Source organism: Lithobates pipiens, unplaced genomic scaffold (genome assembly GCF_037356315.1).
Source record: "Lithobates pipiens isolate NorthernLeopardFrog02 unplaced genomic scaffold, aLitPip1_a1.2 Scaffold_25, whole genome shotgun sequence".
Lineage (NCBI taxonomy): Eukaryota > Metazoa > Chordata > Amphibia > Anura > Ranidae > Lithobates > Lithobates pipiens.
The window spans coordinates 214,303,961-214,326,240 of record NW_027507787.1 but is presented as its reverse complement, the minus strand read 5'-3'; the positions used below and the strand labels follow the sequence as shown (position 1 = coordinate 214,326,240).

The window sequence follows — 22,280 nt, the reverse complement described above, 5'->3', positions numbered from 1 at the left end:
GCCTTGCAGAGCCAATAGGTAACTAACAAACCAAACTTGGTTTAATTGAAACTGATTGCAGGCGCTGGTTGCATTTCCTGAAGTACGTTTACACAAATGCAAGAGGCCTATGTAGCCTGTAGATTTATTTCATTGATTTTTTTTTTTTTTCCCTCATTCTTCTTTGACAAACCCAAAACACTAGTAAGATAGAAAGCTGCTTGTGATATGGTCAGATGAGGTTGTGAGGTTAACCCTCCTCCAACGTTGAACCAATCCTATCGTTTTTAGATTGATTGGCAGTGAATTTCATAAGTGGTGCCCAATCCAAGGGGAATTTTAATGTAACATTTTTTTTTTTGTTTTTTGTTTTTCTTGAAAACGGGAAATTGCAGGTGTTGTGACTATGAAGGTTGTGTTTTACGTTGGCTTTTATTGCAAATGTATATTTTCTTTGTGAAGTTTGCTGTCCAGTAAATGAAAAATGAAATCTGGAGAAGTCCCAGGAAGCCTTTAGAAATATGTAACTACTAGTGGAGAGTAATGCTAATGTTTAACTAGGCGGAATATCTGTTTGCTTAGTGGAGAATGTTCGGTATCTGACAGAAGGGGACAACTCTCTTATTAGTAATCAAATAGGCTTGTCCAGTTGTTGCTGCCACTCTGGGCTTGTAGCAGACAACTAGGAGCAAGTTCAACACTTTATAGCATCCTAACTAAAAAAAAAAAAAAAAAAAAAAAAAGAAGAAAAAAAAAGAAAAAGAAGAGAAATAGCAACACAACTGCAGGTTTTGAGTGCTGAAATGTTGTAAAATTGAGAAAACAATTTTAGATTTTTTTTTTCTGCTGTTTCCGTTTTAAGCAGTTGGATTTTATTAATGCAGCATAAAACATAAGCTTTGTGGTTTTAACAGAATATGATGGTATTTGCAGATTGAAATGCTACTGCCTAAACATTACTGGAGCCTACTTTCTTTTTTTTTTTTAAAGCTTAATAACTAGCATTTTCTAAAATCTTATTAAAGACTTTTTTTTTAATATATTTTTTAAGGTTATATTTTAAGGTTATATATTAAGGTTATATTTTTATTTCCAGTCCTGGGCTCATTTTGCATCCCACTTCATTTCCCCTTAAAAATAAGGCCATCTTTTTTTTTTTCTGTTTTCTGATACACTTATGATAAAGTGTGTTAACGCCAGATAGCATATATAGCTGGAATTACACTACTGATTATCATTGTATTGAGGTCTATCAAGTGCAGATTGAAAATGTATTTTGTACCTTTAGACAAGTGCCTTATAATTTGATATTCTGGAAGCATCAGGAAGAAAAAAAAAAAAAAATCAAAGAAACATTTAGTTAATGGCTTCACCATGTTTATTTGAATAAGGGAGATTGAAGCTCCATTTGCGCCTCTCATAAATGCTTTGGAGATCTTAATTATTGATGAAAAATCTGCTTTGCTTCTAAATTTAAAGATATGACAATTTTATAGGTATCTCAGTCATTTGCTTCGCATTGGATGTGAACGTGAAGTGTGTATTTCAATGGAAGCTGAATTATCTTTAGCTTGCTAAAAGTGCTGTCACTTAAAAGTGACAAAATATTATTTCCCTAAATTTGCTCTGCGTGGTTAGCATGGAAGTCTTAGACCACCTAAAGCATCCAAGATATCCTAGGCCCGAATTCAAATTAAAAATTGAACTGTTTTAAATGTAAAAGAAAAATACATCGAGAAGAGAAATGCAGTTATAAAATAGGATATTGGAGCCCTTTCCTTTCTTAATAAAGAAATATAATGCTTTTCCTTGCCTATTGGCCTTCCAAACGTCATTTTTTTTTGCCCTTCCAAACGTCATTTTTTTATTTTTTTTTAATCAACTCGTTAGAGCATTTACACTTATTTTGGTCAATTTACAATTTCAGTAAGTAGTTGTATCCCATGTCTGGCTGGCGTTCCCAATGTGAAATGTGGGCAATTATCTCATTAGATAGTTCCAGCTTTTGGATATTTTCAACGAAATACTTCACTTTGCTTCTTCCAGACGTTCAAACAACCTCAACAGTAATGTAAGTTAAATAAAATATCATGCAAGCTTTATAGTCTACACCACTGATATTTATTTTCTAAAAACGTTTGAGGTTGTCCACCATCAACCGGCACTGACTGCCCATTTGTGACAGACCGGTGTTGGATCATGCCAACAAATGAATGAAGTTGTCACGTTGCGTTTTTCGAAATACGCCTTTAGCCCCCCCCCCCCCCCCCCCTTCCGTAGGCACTTAAACATAGAACAGGAAATGATTTGACCAAAAGGAAGAAAAATCTGTGGGAATTTTTATATTACCAAGTTGAAAAAAAAATAAAAAAATTTTAGGAATAAAAGAAAGGGAGAGGGTCATATTTTCTTTGTGGTATTTCTAAAAAGGATGAGAGTATCATATTCGTAGCGGAATAATGTTTTCTTGGAAAACACAAAAGCAGATGTTCCTCATTTTGGAACACCCATTGTCTACCTATCACAGCTATGAACAGATAAATCTCTCCAGTTTCACCGATGCATTCCTATGGCTGTGAATGATTACCGGATTCTGCTGTGACTCTTAAACCAAAACCACACTAGGAGATGAAATAATTCTTCTCTAGCCATTGCATAGCATGTTTTACAGCAACCTATAGAAATTCCTGGTAAGCTCCTTTCCCTTTTCCAGCTACTTTCTCTCTCTTCCCTTGTTTGACTTCTTTGTACACAAGGACCTCGTTTCTGACTGTTGGGAACTGAAAAGACTGATTGTGGAGGAAGAAAGTGGGAGGCAGGGATTACATTACTATGAAAACATGAAACAGCAAACTGGAGAAGCAATGGCAGCCTCGACACTGGCCACTGTGTTTACTGTGTTTCCTAATAGCATGCTTTGCAACACTTTTCCAGATGGTGCCATCACAGTCCTACTGCTGGTTGGCATCTCTCTGGGTAGTAAATGCCCCCCCCCTCTCCAAATAAATTTGGCATTATTCTATAGAGTTTAGGAGACTTATCATTCCAAGTGTGTCCTACTTTCCTGTATGTAAGCCAGACATCTGTTTAAACCATTTTCTTTCATACACAGTTGGAAAAGCTTGAGATTTGGGGGGAGAAAGAGAGAGAGAGAGAGAGAGAGAGAGAGGGAAGGGAAAAAAAAAAAAACTTTTGTCATATTTAACAGCTGCTGCTAAATTTCAACCTGGTAGGGTTGTAAGACTATGTGGCCTAAAATGCATAGTTGGCAATTTTTATATTAAGGAATGTAGATTTAAAAAAAATATATATATATTAGAAAAAAAAAATTCTTTTAATTTTTTTTTTTTTACGCCTCGTAGAATTGTAGAAATTCTTAACAGTATTGATTATTATTTTTTTCCTCCTGTCTCTTTGCTGGGTTACATATTTTGTAATTGTAGAACAGTAGCCAAAGAGTGATTGGAGTTTTTGTAGCCAACAGTGTTTCCTTTCACTTCCTGTCTCAAAGGTCATAGAAAGCTGACCTTTGCTGGCAGCCCCAGTCACTGAATTATTCATGTGATTGACTTTTTGTCAGTGCACACAGTTGTGCTCTGGGACCTTTTATTCATTTACCTCATTTAAAGCGCCTTTCTGCACCTGTTCTAGTATTAATATCATGTAATTTGGGCCTAATGCCGATTTTGCTGAGCACTCATTATATTTTTTATTAGCTATATTTCCAAATGATTATGTACGATTATCACTGAGCCTCACAAACAGCGATGGGCTATTCCCTAGACCTTTTACACTCTTCGTGTAAGGTTGTTTTCTGAAGCAAGTAGGGTAAACATTTGACCAATCTTATGTTTTTTATCATTTTTTTTTTTCTTTTTCTTTTTTTTTTTTTTTTTTTTTAATTCCTACACCATACCCAACCAGAGAACTTGCTGTGTTCTCCCTGATGGGTTTGTGAAAGCATGATTAAATTCAACACTGCGGAAGCTGTACAAATGCCAGCATTTATAAGGTCAATGCTTTTGTTAAAAATGCTATGTAAATGAGGATCTGCAAAAAAGGGACATTAAATAAAATTAAATTCATTGTCTTCTTTAATGGCATTTACATTTTGGCTAAGCCTTAGCCTGTCAAGGAGGATTTTTTAAAATAATTTTAATTACACATCACTCAGAGATCCAAGGCTCTCTATTCAAATTTGGATAACCTGCAGGAGAAAATTATTGTTTTGTTTTAAGTTTAAAAAAAAAAATGTTTTAAAATTATTAATGAGAATGTGGCATAGCAATGCCCATAAAAATATCAGACCTGTATATTAGATTTTGTGTCCTGTGTTTTAGGAAAATAAACCTGTTTTTTTTTCTAGAGGAAGTCTTTGTACAGGCTTCCCTGTATGCTTCAAAGATTTCAGTAATAAATTATTTTCTGAGTAAACAGCAGCATTTTTTTTTCTTTTTTTTTTTTTGTCGTTCCCTCTCCAACAAATTTGGCATTGATTCCAAGGATATGGGAAATTTTGATTAATGGGTATGTTGTTAGCACTTGCTGCTTGACACAAAATTATCAAAATAAAGCATGTGGTCCCTCCATGGTTGGGTTATAACAGGATAGAAAATTTCACCATTATCATGTTTAGGTGTCCATGCATCAGCTGTAGTTTCCCAGCATGCTTTACTACAGTTGAGTACTACAGTTGAGGTTTTCGGGGTCATTTGGATATAATCAAGTTTTTTTGTGCACTTCCATTTGAATGTAGCTTGAAATTGTTCTTCGAGTGTGTCTTTGAAAGTGAGAAAAATCTGTGCACAGTAGACGTATTAGATAACACAAGCAGTATCCATGTATTTGACGTGTCCTCCTGAGCTGGCTTTACACGCATAGGGTCACATGAAAGCGTGGAAGACCATGTTCTGCTATTTCATGCCAATAGCTGTCTGTGGATTATGTGTTTTTTTTTTTTTGTGACCCGTGTTCCTTCTGAAAAACTTACCACCCACACATTTTTGATTCCACATCAAAATTCCAAGCGGTGCCACAGCAGACCCCGCTAATTTTAAAACACTGCACAAGTATCCACTTGTAAGCCCTCGCGTAATAGCAGACATGATGGGAAACACTCTCCACTGTGTTATTAGTTTGAGATCAAGAGGGGTGACGAGGCGTGATTCTGAATTGAAACGCTTACGTCTTCAGATTATGATCGGCAAACGGCAAAAAAAGAAAAAAAAAAAAAAGACAAGGTCAACGACCTAGCCACTTTTTCATAATTTTTTTCCCCTCCCTGCAAATAATTTCGATAGACAGCCCTTGAAGGATCCAGAACCCCCTGGCATCTTGCAGAGCTTTGCAAGAGGCATATGAAAGCAGCATGTGTTTGTGCGGAAGTGGGTGGGTTTTTGTTGGCCAGCCTGTCAAAAACTATAGTCCGAGGCTTGCCCTGATGCTAACCACTCGGCGCTTCTGTTGTGGCCTTATCAGGTGAAAATGATAGATAATGCCTGGCCCCGTAGTTTTCTAAGGAGGCCTTTGATGAATTGCATGAGGTGATGGAAAAATCTGCTAACTTCAAGGCTTTGGCAGTGTAGCAAGAAAAAGTAAATCAGATTGTAAATATGCTATTTTTTCAAACAAACTGATGTTTTCATTATTAGAAGAAGTATAAATTTGTGTGTTGAGGCTAAGTATTTATATATATATATATATATATATATATATATATATATATATATATATATATATATATATATATATATATATATATATGTTTGGTTATTTGGAGTAATAACATACTTACACCTCAAAAATCCCATATATATTTTCTTTTGGTCTGGCAAAGTCTTCCATTCTCGAGTTTTTGTCTGTGAGGTTACTCGGTCACTGCAGGTTTCATGTAGAGAAACTGACTAGGCGAAGATCTTGGAACTTGTTGCGTGAAAAACTTAAGAGGACTGGAACATTGCCTTTTAATTATGAACATATCCACAGGGTTCATTAGCCTGGTAATATCTGATGTCAGAGTGCAATGCAACATAGCAGATTATTAGTGTGCGAGGAGTCTGCGAGATTCAAGTTTGCAGTGTTGTTTATAGTGATCTTAGTGGGAAGGTCCGTAAGCACTTTCTAATGATTGTAGACCTTCTCTAAGACCTCATTCATCCAGACTTGATCTACAAAACACTTTCTAAAAGCTGTATGCATTCCGAGCCGAACCATGTCAAACCCGTCCTAAGGCCTCGCCAACAGTTCATGTCTATTGTCCTTTTTGGAAGGCAAGGACAGGTCTTGCTCCTCAGTTCTGACAGTTAATCCACCTCTGTTTCAGTAAAGTAATCTTGAATATATGAACTGTCAGGAATAGTTTTCATAATCTACACTATGCCATTTTTGCCATACCATTTTCTCCGGTCTGGGTCCTTGGGGACTTTTCACAGATCCTGTTCTCCACCTGTCCAGGTTGGAGCAGATGTGTGCTAATTAAAATAGAAATCAAGCAAAAATTATTTATTTATTTGTATAGAGGACAGGTGAGAATCTCTGTCAGATTTTTATTGCTGTAATGCCATTTGGGTGAGAGATCTTTGTTATTAGTGATGGGAATTCCAAAGGAAACTTTTACAGAGGCACCAGGGGCAGTAAAAACAAGTGTTTTTTCCTGCCCTCGACTGTCTACATAATCCCTACCCTAGAAGCAGAAGAGGTTGTTCACATGCTGTGGCCGCGGCAAGTTTATCCTGGCTTGTTGCATTGACAGGTGTCACCACCTGTCAAACTCACCCATTCAAGTCTATAGGGCCATGTTGCAACTACGAGACACACACATGGATCGTGGTTGCATCGCATTAGTACCATTAAAATTTGCCATTCAGGAGGCATTCAGGAGGTGGTAGGATTGCCTGAACACCTGACAAGGGATGGAATGGGAATAGAGATTCATTCTTTGCTTTTCAGAGAATCTGGAGCTAGCCTAAAAGTCAACAGTGGAGATATCTTGATATGGGAATACCTGTTCTGGAGAAAACAATCAGAACTGGAATTTCCACTCACTTTCTGTTATATTTTCAAGGCAGGGACATCTTTCCAGTAGGGATGCAAAACCCAACAGAGTTTCTTACCCTTTTCCACTTTATTTAAAATGAAAAATGAAGAGTTCAATTTTAATAGTGCCCGCAAAGGCCTTACGATAGTAGTTCACTTGTAAACTTAGATGAAGTTGGTATGTGGAGCATATTGGCCTTAGCTAGGTTCAACAAGATTACTAAAAAATACGTCTTCCACTTTTTGCATTTCTAAGTCATTTTTTTGTAATTTTATGTAACAATGACCTACGGCACATCATTGTTCACATATAGGACTTAAACAGACAGAAACCAAATGAATACTACGCTTTAATAGGTTTTTATTTTTAAGCCTTGTGCTTTCTGTAAAAGAATACCTAGTGATCTTGCCATGAAAGACCATGCTCAGGCATTTTCTGTTACAGAGTGACAAATCTCTCTTAGTCATTCTCCTGAGTTGTCACCTTGTCTTAACGCAACTGGTGGTGGCAACCTTCAGCCATGCCAACACAAATTTCGCCGGCACGGTTCACTATTGTCACCACCAGGAATCAGGCACAGAGCAATGATATGCTACCCATGCTGGAGCGAGTGCATGCAGATGGGAAATTGCTGAAAGAAGCTGCAGGAGATCAACAGCACTGAGATTAAAAAATGGTAAAATAGGGAAAGCAGTTTCTTATGAAAAAAAGCTGTCTGATACGCAGTGCTTTGGCAAATAAAATACCCAGTTAAAAGTTAGATCTGCTTTAACTTTGTGTTATTATTTCCAGTGTTAGATTAAAAGTATTTTCTTACTTTTCATTCCTGAGTATTGACAGTATGGTGTGTCACTTATAAAGTTCTAAGAACTGTGAAATAGACTGCCCTGTGGAGCTGAAAGCTACACATGCCGGTTAAAATACCTAAATTCCTGCCAAGGAAGGGAACAAGACACACTCGCATTTGCATCTGTGCAAATAATAAGCGATATATATATATATATATATTTAGTTTGGTTTAGTTCTTTCAATTGATAGTTTCTGGCTGTTGCCTTTGAACGCCAAAGAAAAAAAGATGTCATAAAAATCGGTTTTGCTTGGTAGACATGTGAAAGACCGGTTAAATATAGCTGGTGAGTTATTGCATGCCTTGCTTTCTGAATGTCACAATGTTATATGACAAGTGTCATCACCAAAAAAGACGGAGTCACTGGTCCCTGTTATGGGTTATAACCACTAAAATGATGTCAACTCACATTTAAGACGATGGCAGTTAGCTTTAGTTTGGGGGAATTAACCCGTGTCACAGCTTGAGGAATTATAGTAGTGTTCTGGTATCCCAAGCCTTAACTCTTGCGTGTTGGGTGGTTTGTGGTATACTATAAATGAATCCTAAGGATGCAAATGGCTGATACAGTTACCAGGATGTACATACGTATCAACTAATTGTTGTCAAGATTCCATCTGCCTTCAAACCTCAAACAGTCTGTTAGCCAGGATAACCTTGAGTTGTTGAATTGTTGTATTTGTAGGCATCTGAGGTTTTGGCTTTCAAAAACTGGTCATTTTGGTCATGCTTGGGAGCATTCATTTAATTGTCATGCAGAAGCCAGCCACTGGTATCAAGCTGCCCTAAAAAACTTGTGGCTGTAGAAATAGGTGGTACCCTCATGAGCCCAAGTCCAAGGCCTGCAGTTATTCTACTCATTGCTGAGAATAGACTTACACTGCTTTCATGTTATCTTGTATTTCCATACAGAGGTTGCAAAAGGGGTTTATCATACGTATCTTTATTACTGATTTCTGGACCATAGGAACAGACATGTCTATAGTGGGGTTTTTCAGCCACAGTTCCATGGAACCCTAGGGTTCTTCAAGAAGTTGCTAGGGGTTCCTTGAGCAATGAGCAGATTCTGCCACTCAGATAGGTTCCCACTGGCAACATTGATCTTTTAAGCTATCTGTAAGGAAGTACATTTTCCCGATGATCACAAGTGTAAGGAGCATTCTTCCCTTTGACCATCACACTAATGTATCATGAGTTGTGAGTGAAGTAATATTTAGTAGGGGTTCCCTGACACCAGAAAGTTATTTCAAGGGTTCCTCTGTGTTGAAAAGGATGAGAAAGGCCAGTCTAAAGGGACCCTTTGGGTCTTTAAAACCTCTGCCCTCAACTGATAATTTTGTGTAAATGTACAGATTCTGGCACCCCCTTCATCAAAATTGACTGCCTGTGAAAATGTAGATGTATGTACATGCAACATTGAATACTGTACCCGATCTCTATGTTCACTGAAGGTTTATAGTTTTCATTATTATTCTATAGGACCAATATATTGTGAAGTGTCTTTGCTTCATTGCGTGTTCCTCAGGGAACTTATAGTCTAACGGCCCTGCCGAAGTTATGCATGGGGACACATCCCAGGGTAAAAGGCAGTTCTCGTGTCAGTATATTTTTACATTAGTAGACGGAAACTGAAGCACATGGAGGAAGCCCAAACAGACAGGGAACAAGCTAAATGCAGATAGAGTTTCTGGTAGAATATTAACCCAGGACTCCAAAATAATCCAAGATCTCAGTGCTTGCCACTATCCAACTATGTATGGCAGCACAAGCCATCACTAAACTTAAGATAGAAGTTCATTATGATTTTAGAATAAGATAATAATACTTATATTCATAGAATATTGTAAAGTATCATGTTTATTATATTATATTTGTTTATGTGACTAAATGGTTGGCACTTTGGCCTTGTAGGGTTTTGGGTTTGAATCCCATAAGGCACAGTGGGGTTGATTTACTAAAACTGGAGAGTGGAAAGTCTAGTGCAGCTATGCATGGAAACCAGGCAACTTCCATTTTTTTTTTGTCAACGCTTAATCGAACAAACTGAAGTTAGAAGCTGATTGGCTACCATGCAGAGCTGCACCCGATTTTGCACTTTCCAGTTTTAGTAAATCAACCCCTGTGTCTGCATGGAATCGGTATGTTCTCTCTGTGCTTGTGTGGATTTAATTTAGGCTCTCCGGTTTCTTCCCACAAATCCAAAAACACTCTGGTAGGTTAATTGGCTTCCTCCCAAATTGTCCACAGAGTGTGTACAGCAGGGATCTCAAACTGGGGGCCCTCCAGCTGTTGCGGAACTACAAGTCCCATCATGCCTCTGCCTGAGGGAGTCATGCTTGTAACTGTCCGACTTGCAATGCCTCATGGGAGTTGTAGTTTTTCAACAGCTGGAGGGCCACCAGTTTGAGACCTCTGGTGTACAGGAATGGTGAGCATATTACCTTGTGAGCTCCTTCAAGGATCGGAGATCGATGTGAATGGAATTTGTTTTCCTCAAAGTGTGCTGTGTATTATGTCGAAGCTGTATAAATATCAGGAAGAAATACTTATGGCACTATTTAGGCGGGTGCACCAGTTTGGAAATTATGCGATCAAACTTCTGTGTATACATGTGTTTATCCCTCCTGGCTGAGCTCTTCTCATTTACCAGGCAGATGAAAAACGCTGAGAATCAGCAGTCCCATACATGTGTTGAAAATTAGATTGCCCATGCTGTTTTCTCTCTGGCTCCTTCCAGGGGGGCTAATGATATACTTATATCTCGGTGATTGTTGTGGCAGGGTAGAAGACCTGACGGAGTGCTAGATTAAATCTTCGGCGATAGAAACCGATGCTGCAAATGCTAGGAAGTGATTGACAAGGAAGGCTACAGGAAGTGAAACGTTTTTTTGGGAGCTTAACCTGTACTTGGCAGAGCTTGCGAAACTTGCACTCCAAGAAAATGAAAACCATTCAACTCCAGCAGGCTGCCAGAACACAAGCTCCTCTTGTTAGTTTATCTTAATGGGGAATCTTTCAAAAATGTTTGCGGTCAAAACTATACGACGAAAACTGACATGGCATTACTTCGGGAGGGGTGGGGAGGGGGGAGGCTTTTCACATTAAGCATAGGTATCAGCGTAGATATCGTTTGTCGCCCTGGATTAATCGCAACGGTTTTGCGGATGAGAAAGAAGAGAAATGTTAGCTTTGCCGCTATTTGTTTTTTTGGATGAACGTTGATCGGTGGTTATATTATTGTTATGGTTAGCGTAGCCTAAAGTTTGTAATTGAAGCAAAGCAGAGCCAACTGTTCTAGTTTGCATAGCTGTAACCTGAATTACTGTGTGAATTCCAAAGTCTACTTCAAGATGGGGGGTGGTTAATGGTTTTAAAGTTACACAGCTATCAGAAAACAGTTTTCTCACTATAGGAATCAAATCATCCCCTAATGTTGGGTTATGGGTGAATAGATTGTACAGTGCGGTTTGGAATCCGCAGCAGAGACAGTATTGTGTTTTCTCCATAATTCACTAGGAAATGAGTTTAACATGTGTGGAAAGGAAAAGACATATATGTGTGTCGTTGTAAGACATGTAGCAAGGCCCTCGCTAACGGAAAGAGACGGCTCCAGCTTGTCTCTAGTGAAAGACCAAACACTCTTGCACATCTGGTGAGAAAAAAAAACAAAAACGGCTCCTATCACCCGCTGCACTTCCTCGCTGCCATCCAACGGCCACCGACCAGCCTGCTCACAAAGGCTTCTCATTTGGTACAGTTGCCGAACAACTGTATTTATTTGGATTCTTTTATATAACGCCAACATAAACCGTAGCGCATCAAAGACCCGATCGACCATTCGCATCCGCCCTCGCCACCGTAAAAAGCTGGCATTCTAATGTCCTTGCATATTTTTTATTTATTTTTTGCTGGTTTGAGTGGGCAGTGGTAAACCAACTGGCGTGTTTTGAGGTTGTAGGAGAATCCCATCCAAAACACTGGGCAAACATAGAAACTCTATGCAGAGTAGGGAGCTGGTGGGAATTGAATCCTTGACTCCAATGCAGCAAGACACAAGTTATTTTTTTTTTAACAGTGCTTAGCATTCCTACAATGGTGGAAAGGGTAGAATGAAACGTCTTCTACGAGGGTTCTTCAAAAAGTTTCAAACTGTATTAAATATAAAAAAAGTGCGGAAACCCCCTGAGGAAGAAGGTGACTTTGAAACACGTTGGCTGACTTTTTTTTCTTGATCCAAGATCATTGACTGCCATGTTATGAGCTATTTCTGCAATTTATTATTCTCCCGCTGCGTTTGTTTTTTATATTTTTTTCTACAAATAAAATTCATATTACTCGTACTAGTACTTCAAGGTAGCCTACAATTGCACCCACCCCCCCCTTTGATAGTTTAGAGCAGGGATATGCAATTAGCGGACCTCCAGCTATTGCAGAACTACAAGTCCCATGAGGCATAGCAAGACTCTGACAGCCACAAGCATGACACCCAGAGGCAGAGGCATGATGGGACTTGTAGTTTTGCAACAGCTGAAGGTCCGCTAATTGCATATCCCTGGTTTAGAGGGCATTCTTCATACAGCATATTCATCAACCTCTAAACTTCAAGAGCATTAAACCCCTGCAGTGCTGGGATGGGGAGAAGGGGGCACTTCCAAGGTGTTTTTTTTTTGTTATTCTGGGAGTTCAGCTTTAAAGTGAAAGTCTTGTTTAAAAAAGAAATAGCAAACATGTTATATTTATCTCCTCTCTGCAGTTGATTTTGCACAGAGCAGCCTGAATCCTCCTCTTCTTGGGTCCCTCTTCGGTGATCCTGGCCCCTCCCTCCTGTCAAGTGTCCCCACAGCCAACAGCTTGCTATGGGGAGACACTCGACCCGAGTCCATTCAGACACGGAGCTCTGACCTGGCCCCGCCCCCTCTCCCTTGATTGGCTGATTGACAGCTGTGGAAGCCAATGGTGCCGCTGCTGTGTCTAAGCCAATTAGGAGGAGAGTCCCGGACGGCTAAGACACTCATAGACATTGCTGGAGAGAGATGGGGCTCAGGTAAGTATTGGGGGTGCTGGGATGGCTGCTACACACATAGAAGGCATTAAGATAAAAAAACCTTCTGACTTTACAACTCCTTAACATTTATTTCACATTTCAGACACCCCCTCTATATGTTTCTTATATGTTCCTATTAACGCAGCAAACGTAAAAAGATAAAATGTTCTACCTTGTGCAGACTGCAAGCCACTTTGAGAGTGAAAGTGAAGGGATCAGGTGGGGACAGGCTGAGTTTCCCTTCATTAACATACAATACAAAGCCCTAACCCTGTGCTAAGAAAGACAGTATTCAAATCTAGTTTGCACCTGATAGTGAGTTCTGCTGGTACAGTACAAATGGTAAACGTAACCCCCAAGCCCCCTCCTTAAACTGGTATTAAACGTAAAAATCTCTGCTTTTTTCGTTTTTTGTTTTATGACACAAGAGACCTCATTGGTCCTGTCTGTCTGGTGGATCGGATCGGATGACAGTCGTATGGAAATGGAGAGGTGGTCCGTTTCCATTTGAAAGCCCCGTAGAGGACAGTGGGCTGTGTCTGCTCTGCATTAGCGGAGGGGATACGGACCTGTCATCTGCCTACTCAGTGGGGGGATCAGCGGAGAAATCCCTTTCTGAGCAGGCGGATCAACTGGAGGACTCCACCAGTGTGAAAGGGGCCTTAGTCCTGCTATATAACTAGAAAAATGTAACAAATCTAAAATCTCGGATTGTGAGTAACGTAGTTTATTATTAGTTCTCTGAACTTCCAACCGTCAAGAAGGCGGTGACGTACAACACTACGACGAGCCGAGTGAATGAAGTTCAATGCTTCCGAGTATGCGTCACATTGTTTTCGACAAGCGTAGGAATTTTGCACGTCGGAATTTCTACAGACGATCGGAACTTCCAATCTGAACTTTTTCCGACTGAAAAATTGAGAACATGCTCTCAATCTTTTGCTGGCCGAAATTCCGACAGCAAAAGTCCAATGGAGCATACACACGATCGTATTTTCTGACCAAAAGCTCTCATCAGACTTTTGCTGGCAGAATTTCCAGATCGTGTGTACGGGGCATTAGAGACACTCAAGACACTCAGAGAAACTCCGTCCCGAGTGTCTCCGAGAATCTCTGAGAATCTCAGAGAGTCTCCGGCGCTACTGCATACACCAGCGCCCCCCCCCCCACATCTCTGGCCACATACAGTACTGCATACACCAGCAGTGGTTGTGGAACGAATCATCTGAGTTTCCATTATTTCCTATGGGATGCTTTGATATACGAGTGCTTTGGATGACAAGCAAGCTTCTGGAATGAATTTTGCTTGTAATCCAAGGTATTACTGTAGGTGTTTAAACGCAATTTGGCTCCAAAAGTGAAAATCCATTAAAAGGTGGTGAAAACGCGTGCTTAAAAAAATAAAAAAATTGTGTGCATCCCCGACACGTGCTGCCCTTTAAAAGATGCGCAGAGGTGCCATAAATTCATTAGCGGCACACCCACTTATCGGCAAACGTGCGCGTTTTCGCGTGCGCTGCTAAAACCGCGCGGTTTGAAAAAAAGTGTCGGGGACGCGAGGTGGCCTATTGAAATGAAAGACCTACCTTACATGCCTAGATGCGAATCAAGCTCATGAGTTTTATTCTTTTAATTTACGAACTCTTTTTTACTTGCTGATGATGGGAAAATAAAATTCCCGCGCCAGCTTGGTAGGTCCTTTTTTTTTAATGAACTTTTCTATTTTTTTTTTTTTTTAAATGAACTTTTCTATAATAAATAATGACACCTCCAGAAAAAAAACCCCCAAAAAATACGTGACTGTAAGTGTTTAGAAAAAAGAAAACGCAGCAGGCAGAGGTTGTTGGGGGTAAAGAAAATAACCAGTTAGAGCGGCCAGTAGTGTCATGTAACAGTGACATATGTGCAGTGAAAGGATTGACTTGATTGTGACTAATATAAAGGACACTTCTTGTTCCTAAAAATGCTGCACGTTAACCCTTTCATAAGTGTTGATGAGGCCGCAAAAGCACAGAAGGTGCCAAAAAAAGAAAAAAAAAAAAAAAAAACCCCTTAGCAGTTGGAAAGGGGTTATTGATGTACAATACAAGGTTTTTTTTTTTTTTTTTTATGTTGAACAGCAGTCAGTAAAACGGAGTTGGTCGGGGCTTTTGTGTGCATTGTCGGGGATGATTTTTTTTTTTTCTTTTCTTTTTTTTCTTTTCGCCAGTCCAAATTAGATTTCAATTGTCAACCTTCTGTCATTAACCACACGAGAAAGCTGAGGCCGCGGCGATAGAAAGCACGACTTCTCCTGTTATCTCCCACCACTAATTACACAATGAGTTGGAACTGACCCGAACGCATTAGCTCTCGACTGTTCATGTACAGTACTTAATAGAGCTGTTTAATAATCCAAAAACAATAACAATACAATAAAGTCGTTTCATGGGCATTCGTTGTTACTTATTACGTTATACCTTGCACTTGGTTGCATTTGTTAACTACTTTATTACAAATGCGCAATATAAAAAAAAAAAAAAATTTTTGAACGCTGATGATGTTTTAACTGCCTGTGCTGGTATACTTATTACGTTATACCTTGCACCTGGTTGCATTTGTTAACTAATTTATTACAAATGTGCAATAAAAAAAAATTAAAATTAAAAAAAATAAAACAAATATTTTTTTTAATGCTGATGATGTTTTAACTACCTGTGCTGGTATATTTATTACATTATACCTTGCGCCTGGTTGCATTTGTTAAGTACTTTATAACAAATGTGCAATAAAAAAATAAAAAATAAAACAAAATAAAAAAGGGTTTTTTTTTTGAACGCTGATGATGTTTTAACTGCCTGTGCTGGTATATTTATTCAGATAAATATTAAATATAGATAAATATGTATCTATTAAAATAAAACGTATCGATCCTTTCTTTTTGTAAAATGTAGGGACCTTTGGCTCTCCATTTCATTTGTTTGCTATAACATTAGTATTTACTAAAATACATTACCTTAAAGAGGAACTGCACTTTGCTCACATCATTTGTGATAAAAAACATCTTTTGCCCCTCTGAAGTTTCCCTCCGACCACTTTGCATATTATTTTATATATACTGTGATTCTGTACTTGCCAAACATGCTGCAGAAATCTCCCTCTGCTGAGTCTGGCCGCAGCCATTTTAACTGTGGGCAGCTGAAGCTGCTGCCTGTTCACTTCCTGGATTTACACAGACACACCTCCAGCTCTGCAGCTCTCGTTGACCCTCTTATGACTGGCAAACTCTCACGAGAGTGAGAGAGAGAGAGAGCTGTGCATGATGTCATAAGCCTAGGCTAATGACCAGACAAGAAACAGGAAGTGGGCTGTATAAGGTATTACCTGGCAGAAAAATAGTTTTTTACTACCCAAAGTTAAAACAACAAGGGCAGAAGATTTAATAGATGGAAAGTTGAAAAAAAATGACTGAAGTTTCGCTTTAAATGTAAACTCAATCTATAAAATCTCATATAAGCTTTAACATGTTAATTTAAAGTGATGTTAAAGTCTTATTTTTTCTTTAAAAAAAAAATAACAAACATGTTATACTTACCTACTCTGTGCAGTTGGTTTTGCTCAGAGCAGCCCCAATCCTCCTCGTCTCGGGTCACTAGCCGGCGCTCCTCCCTCCTCCCTCCTGCCGGGTGCCCCCACAGCAAGCTGCACCCAAGCAGGCGCGATCTAGACCCGCATCTCTGTGTGTCCATTCACACACAAAGCTATGGCTCAGCCCCACCCCTGTCTCCTGATTGGCTCACTGGCTGTGATTGACAGCAGCGGGAGCCAATGGAATGCATGAAGGGTAAAAAAACCTTGTGACTTTACATCCACTTTAATTTGATAAGTCAGTATTTTTAACTGTCCAACTCAATATGCTCTTGCTGTGCACGTAACGTGGGGCATCAAAGTGGGTGGGATTTAGTGCCAAGGTTTCTGTGCTGAGCTCATGCTCACTGTAACTAAGCTGTCCTAGACAACTCCCTGTCTCTTGTTATGATTAGGAACCAGCGGGATGAGCTCCCAATCATGTGCGTGCCAGCCCGTCACAGTCCATGACCTCCATGAATAAGCCTGGGGGTGTGTGGCGAAACGAGTCGGGGGAATTGGCCTGGACGGATCCAGGCTGAAACCGCTTTCATTCATAGTACATTCAAGAGGAAGTAAACCCTGATGGGTTTACTTTCTCGTTGTCTCCCTGCAAAGGTAAAGCATAATGGGCTACTATGCATCGCATAGTAGTCCATTATGCGTCACTTACCTGACACAGGAGCCAGCAAAGTCACCGCTGTCCCCTGTAGTCCAGAGCGTCCATCTTCTTCCGGGTATCGCTGCTCTGGCCACTCACAGTGCCGGAGCAGCGATGACGTCACTCCCGCGCATGTGCACGGGAGCCGCCACTAACGGCATATCGTTGTTAGCATCGGCATGCTGCTAACGGCGATAGTGCACCTGCGCGCCATTGTCTACGGCGCATGCGCCATAGATAGCTGTGACTGTCTTTTAGTAAATCGCTCCTAAACCGTGTAGGTTTAGGAGATATTTCTTGGACCTACAGGTAAGCCTTAATCTAGGCTTACCTGTAGGTCAACGTGGTTTGTAAGGGTTTACAACCACTTTCAGGTCTGGTTAGTGTGCAGTGATTGGCTCTTTTCCTTCCTTTGACTGTATGCATCAAACCGGGATGGGCTCTTTCCATGCTAGCACCCTCTTCCTTTTATGTGAACCACCAGAATTTGAGTTTGGAGCCTTGAGCTGCGCCTGATGTTTTCTTAGTTTATAGCTCTTCACATTAGTCACATTAACAGGAAATCTGCAGGAGTATAGGCCCAATTAAGGGACGCAGGTGGGAAGGAGTTAAAGAATCCCTTATTTCACTGTTGCCAATATCCAGGGGTGGATACACACAGGGTGAAATCAGCCCAGTTAATTTACTAAAATAGCCAATCACTTTTCAGTTTAAATCAAATTGATCAATATAATATATTGTATGTTATTATTATTATTATTATTCAGGATTTATATAGCGCCAGCAATTTATGCAGTGCTTTACAATATAAAAAGGAGACAATACAATACACAATATATTACTATACAATAACATACAAGAGGATTAACCTCCCTGGCGGTATGATTATTTCGGATTTTAGGTGCTAAAAGCGGTACAATTATTTTGCATGAAAATTTGGCGTTTTATATTGTAGGCCTGCAATTCTTAGGAATAACTCACTTAAAGAGGAAGTAAACCCTTACAAACCACTTTGACCTACAGGTAAGCCTAGATTAAGGCTTACCTGTAGGTCCAAGAAATATCTCCTAAACCTATATGGTTTAGGAGATATTTGCCCGAAAACGGGCACCGCTGTCTACGGCGCATGCGCCGTAGACAGCGGCGCGCAGGCGCACTAAACGCGGCAGTTCCAAGAATGGAGCTGCCGTATTTGTCGACTCCCGTGTGCATGCGCGGGAGTGACGTCATCGCGGCTTTGCCGAATGACAGCGGCGGAGCTGCGAGACGCCACTCCCGTGCGCATGCGCGGGAGTGACGTCATCGCGGCTTCGCCGCTGTCATTCGGCGGAGCTGCGAGACGCCACAAGCAAGATGGATGCGGCGGACTACAGGGGACAGCGGCGACTTCGCTGGCTCCTGTGTCAGGTAAGTGACACATAATGGGCTACTATGCGATGCAGTCCATTATGCTTTACCTTTGCAGGGAAAAAAAGAGGAAGTAAACCCATCAGGGTTTACTTCCTCTTTAAATCTGTCCAAACCAGAGTCTAGCAGACATCCCGGGTATAATAAAGTTTGAAAAATGAAATCATAAATTATAATATAATAAATAATTATAAATAATTGTACCAAATAATAATATAACAATAATAAAAATTATTCAATAATGTAATCAAATCAAAAACACTGAAATTTACTCAGTTGCAGAATTGTCACTGTCATTACTTTTCAATATTTGATGACGGATCTCCCCACAAATTACTATCGCTCAATTCTGCGAGTGATTCCAATTTATTATCGCTGTTTTCTAGCTGGTCTAAAACCATTTTTGATGTAAAGGGACAGTTTTGGTTGCTATGGACAATCTCCAGTTTCCAGGCATAAAGAACAGTTTTTATTACATAAAACTGCATGCAGGACACTGGGCAGACCACTAGGGACAAAGGGGATGTGAAATATTTACATACAGCAATGTAATCTATAAGATTACATTATACTGTATGTTTACTGTTTGTTTCACTTTTTGAATTTGGCGCCGATCTCCGTCCCCGTGCGTCGCAACGCTCGCAGGGCACAGAGATCGGCTCCGTGATAGATCGAGCGAGACACGGCTCGCTCGTACAGTGGGGAGACAACGCTGGATCCGAGGGAGAAGGTAAGTAAACCTCCTCCTGGATCCAGCGATGCAGTCCCGAGTCTGGCTCGGGGATACCGCTTTTGGTATGAAAATTCCACCCCGAGCCAGACTCGGGAATACTGTCAGGGGGGTTAAGAGGGCCCTGCTCAGAAGAGCTTACAATCTAATAGCTAAGAGGGGAAGTGATTTTTACCTATCTTTTTTCTTTTCTCTTTTCTCTTCTTTTTTTTTTTCTTTTCAAATAGAATATTTTAATATGTGTATATAGAAATTTGGATATTGTGTAAATGTTATATACAGGCATACCCCACTTTTAAGTACACAATGGGGTTTATTTACTAAAGCTGGAAAGTGCAAAATCAGGGTCACTTCTGCATAGAAACCAATGAGCTTCTAACCCCAGATTGGTCAATTAATCTTTGGTAATAAAACATGGAAGCTCATTGGTTTCTATACAGAAGTGAGCCTGATTTTGCACTTTTCAGCTTTAGTAAATAAACCCCCATTGTGTACTTAAAAGTGGGGTATGCCTGTATGGACATATGTCTTTGTCCTTAGTTGACTGTTAAGCTGAATTCTAATTATTATTATAATAATATTATTATACAGGTTTTATATAGCGCCAACAGTTTGCTCAGGGTTTTACAAGATGAATAATAAAATAAAAATTGAATTCTGTATAAAAACTAAAAATAAAAAAAAAGTAAAATTGATGGATGAATTGTGATTGGCTGCTATGGGTTACTTCATTTTGTGCTTATAGATTAATACCTAAATATGCAAACAAGCTTCAATAAGACAGCGCAGTATAAATAAATCCATAGCGGTCAATCAGAAGTTATCTCTAAACTGAGCTGACTTTGGTAGGTTTATATGCACCTTATCTCTGCCCTTTACACTTCTTGATTCCATCAGCCTGAACACTGTTGAGTAACGCCCACATGTAATGCTGAGCCTCCATGATTGACAGAACTGTAATCCAATGAGCAAAAGGGGCAAGCCAGGCAGGGCGGTCTTTAACACAGGGCAAAAGGGGCAGCTGCCCTGGGCCCAGTCATTCTTAAGGGGCCCAAAGCAGCTGCCCCTTGAGCCTGCACTACATGCAAATTAGTTGATAAGTGGATTCTGGAAAATGTTTGCCTAGGGTCCAGTCAATATAAAGATGGCTCTGACATGGATGATACTGGAGATCCTCCAGCCAGGGCTCTATCTGTGTTGTTTCAGTTTCTCATGCACACTGTGAGAGGCTCACAGTGTGCAGTGAAACCAGTGTAAACACTTTTTAGTACAAGAGAGGAGCCTGTACAACCGTGCAAGCCTGACGGGAAGGCCATAGTTCAGCTTTAAGTACGACTTCACATCCATACAGTTTCCTTCACATTAGGCAAATTTTGTAGATGAAATCCATATGCTGGGATGCGGTCATCATTTTCTCATTTTGGTATCCACGGTGTCATTTATTTGTCCATATCCTCGCTCCTGTAAACGTCGCCAAACTGAGCTCCCCCCATCTATTTCTATTTTCCTGAGTGTACTGTAGCAATTTGTCCTTTGACACAATGAGATTGGGTTAGGAAACAAGTGGGGGATTGAATTGGACATGGTGCTAGTCCCAACAATTGGAGGTCATTGGGCACTGATATGGACAAAGCAGTGAAGTCATCTGTAACTTGTGAGATATGTGCACTGGGCCTTGGCTGAAGTCAGGCCCAAGGGAGGTACATTGGATTTGGTAAAAACAGCAAAACAAAAAAAAAATGCTTTAAAAAAAAAAAAAAAGCAAGAATAAGATTCATTTATTACATTTGACACTTCGATTCTAAATATAACAGCAACTTTCCCTAAGATCATTAATTTCATACTATAAATGACTTATGCGAGTTAATAATCTGTTCCTTCGCCCACAGCGTGATCATTTCAATAAACACTTTTTTTTTTTCATTTACTTTTTTTTTTATCAATTTTGTATATCTTTTGTCCTTTTTTTTTTTTGCGCCATCCATCCATCCATCCAGCAACCCCGTCCATCACTCACTTTTTTTTTCCTTTTTCCAATTTCCTCGGCGTGCCTCATACTCATCGGGTTGCGCTCTTAAAGGGAGGGGAAATTTGGAAGAAGCATGTGCTGAGCTGAATGCATTCTTTGGTTAATGTAATTTCTTTAGGCTATTTGTCTTTACAAGTGAATCAATGTTCATGTTTCCTCAGCCCTCGCTATAATTACTCCCAGCAATTATTGCATCCAGAACCCTTCTACAGTCCAAAACACATTTGTTCCCATTTATTAGACTGTAAGCAGTAACTAATTTACATTGTTTTAGGGGGCTTGGTGCTGCGGTAATTTATGGCATGTGCTGCAGTTGAAACAGAGTTGACCACTATGGTTAAAAAAAAAGTTGGAACGAAGGAGGAAATAAATTATGTAGCAAAACTGGCTGGGGTACAGATCCCCCCCCTCCCCAATCAACATTAAAAATATGAGAGTATGAAATGTAGCAGAAAGTGACAACATCTTATGATCTTAAGGTTAGCTACCTATATTTGAGTTTTCTGCTCAGACAATTCTGCTTGTGGCATTGGGGCCCTTGGTTTAGCTCCTGTCCAGGACACCATCTGTATAGAGTTTGCATGTACTTCCTGTGCTTTTGTGGGTTTCCCCAGGTACACACACCAAAGACATGCTAGCAGGTTAATTGGTTACTGTCTAAATTGGCCTTAGTATGTGTATGTATGAATGTAAGGTAGGGATAAGCTCCTTGAGGGTGGGGACTGATGTAAATGTACAGTAAGTAAAGCCCTGCATAAATAGTTGGTTCTATATAAGTGCCTGTAATAAATGTATAAGAAGTAAATTTTCGATCCAAAGAAATGCCAGTAGGTTATTTGACTCCCTAGTATAGGTATGTATGTTAGAGAGGGACCATAAATTGTAAGCTCCTAGGGGGTGGGGCACTGACGTGAATAACAAAATGTAAAGCTCCGAATAAA

General features: G+C 39.9%; 1 protein-coding gene across 23 annotated transcripts in view; it reads left to right on the top strand.

Moving 5' to 3' along the window:
• EBF3 (EBF transcription factor 3) overlaps positions 1-22,280 on the top strand; it is a 214,631-nt gene that overhangs the window by 19,395 nt on the left and 172,956 nt on the right. The window lies entirely within an intron of this gene.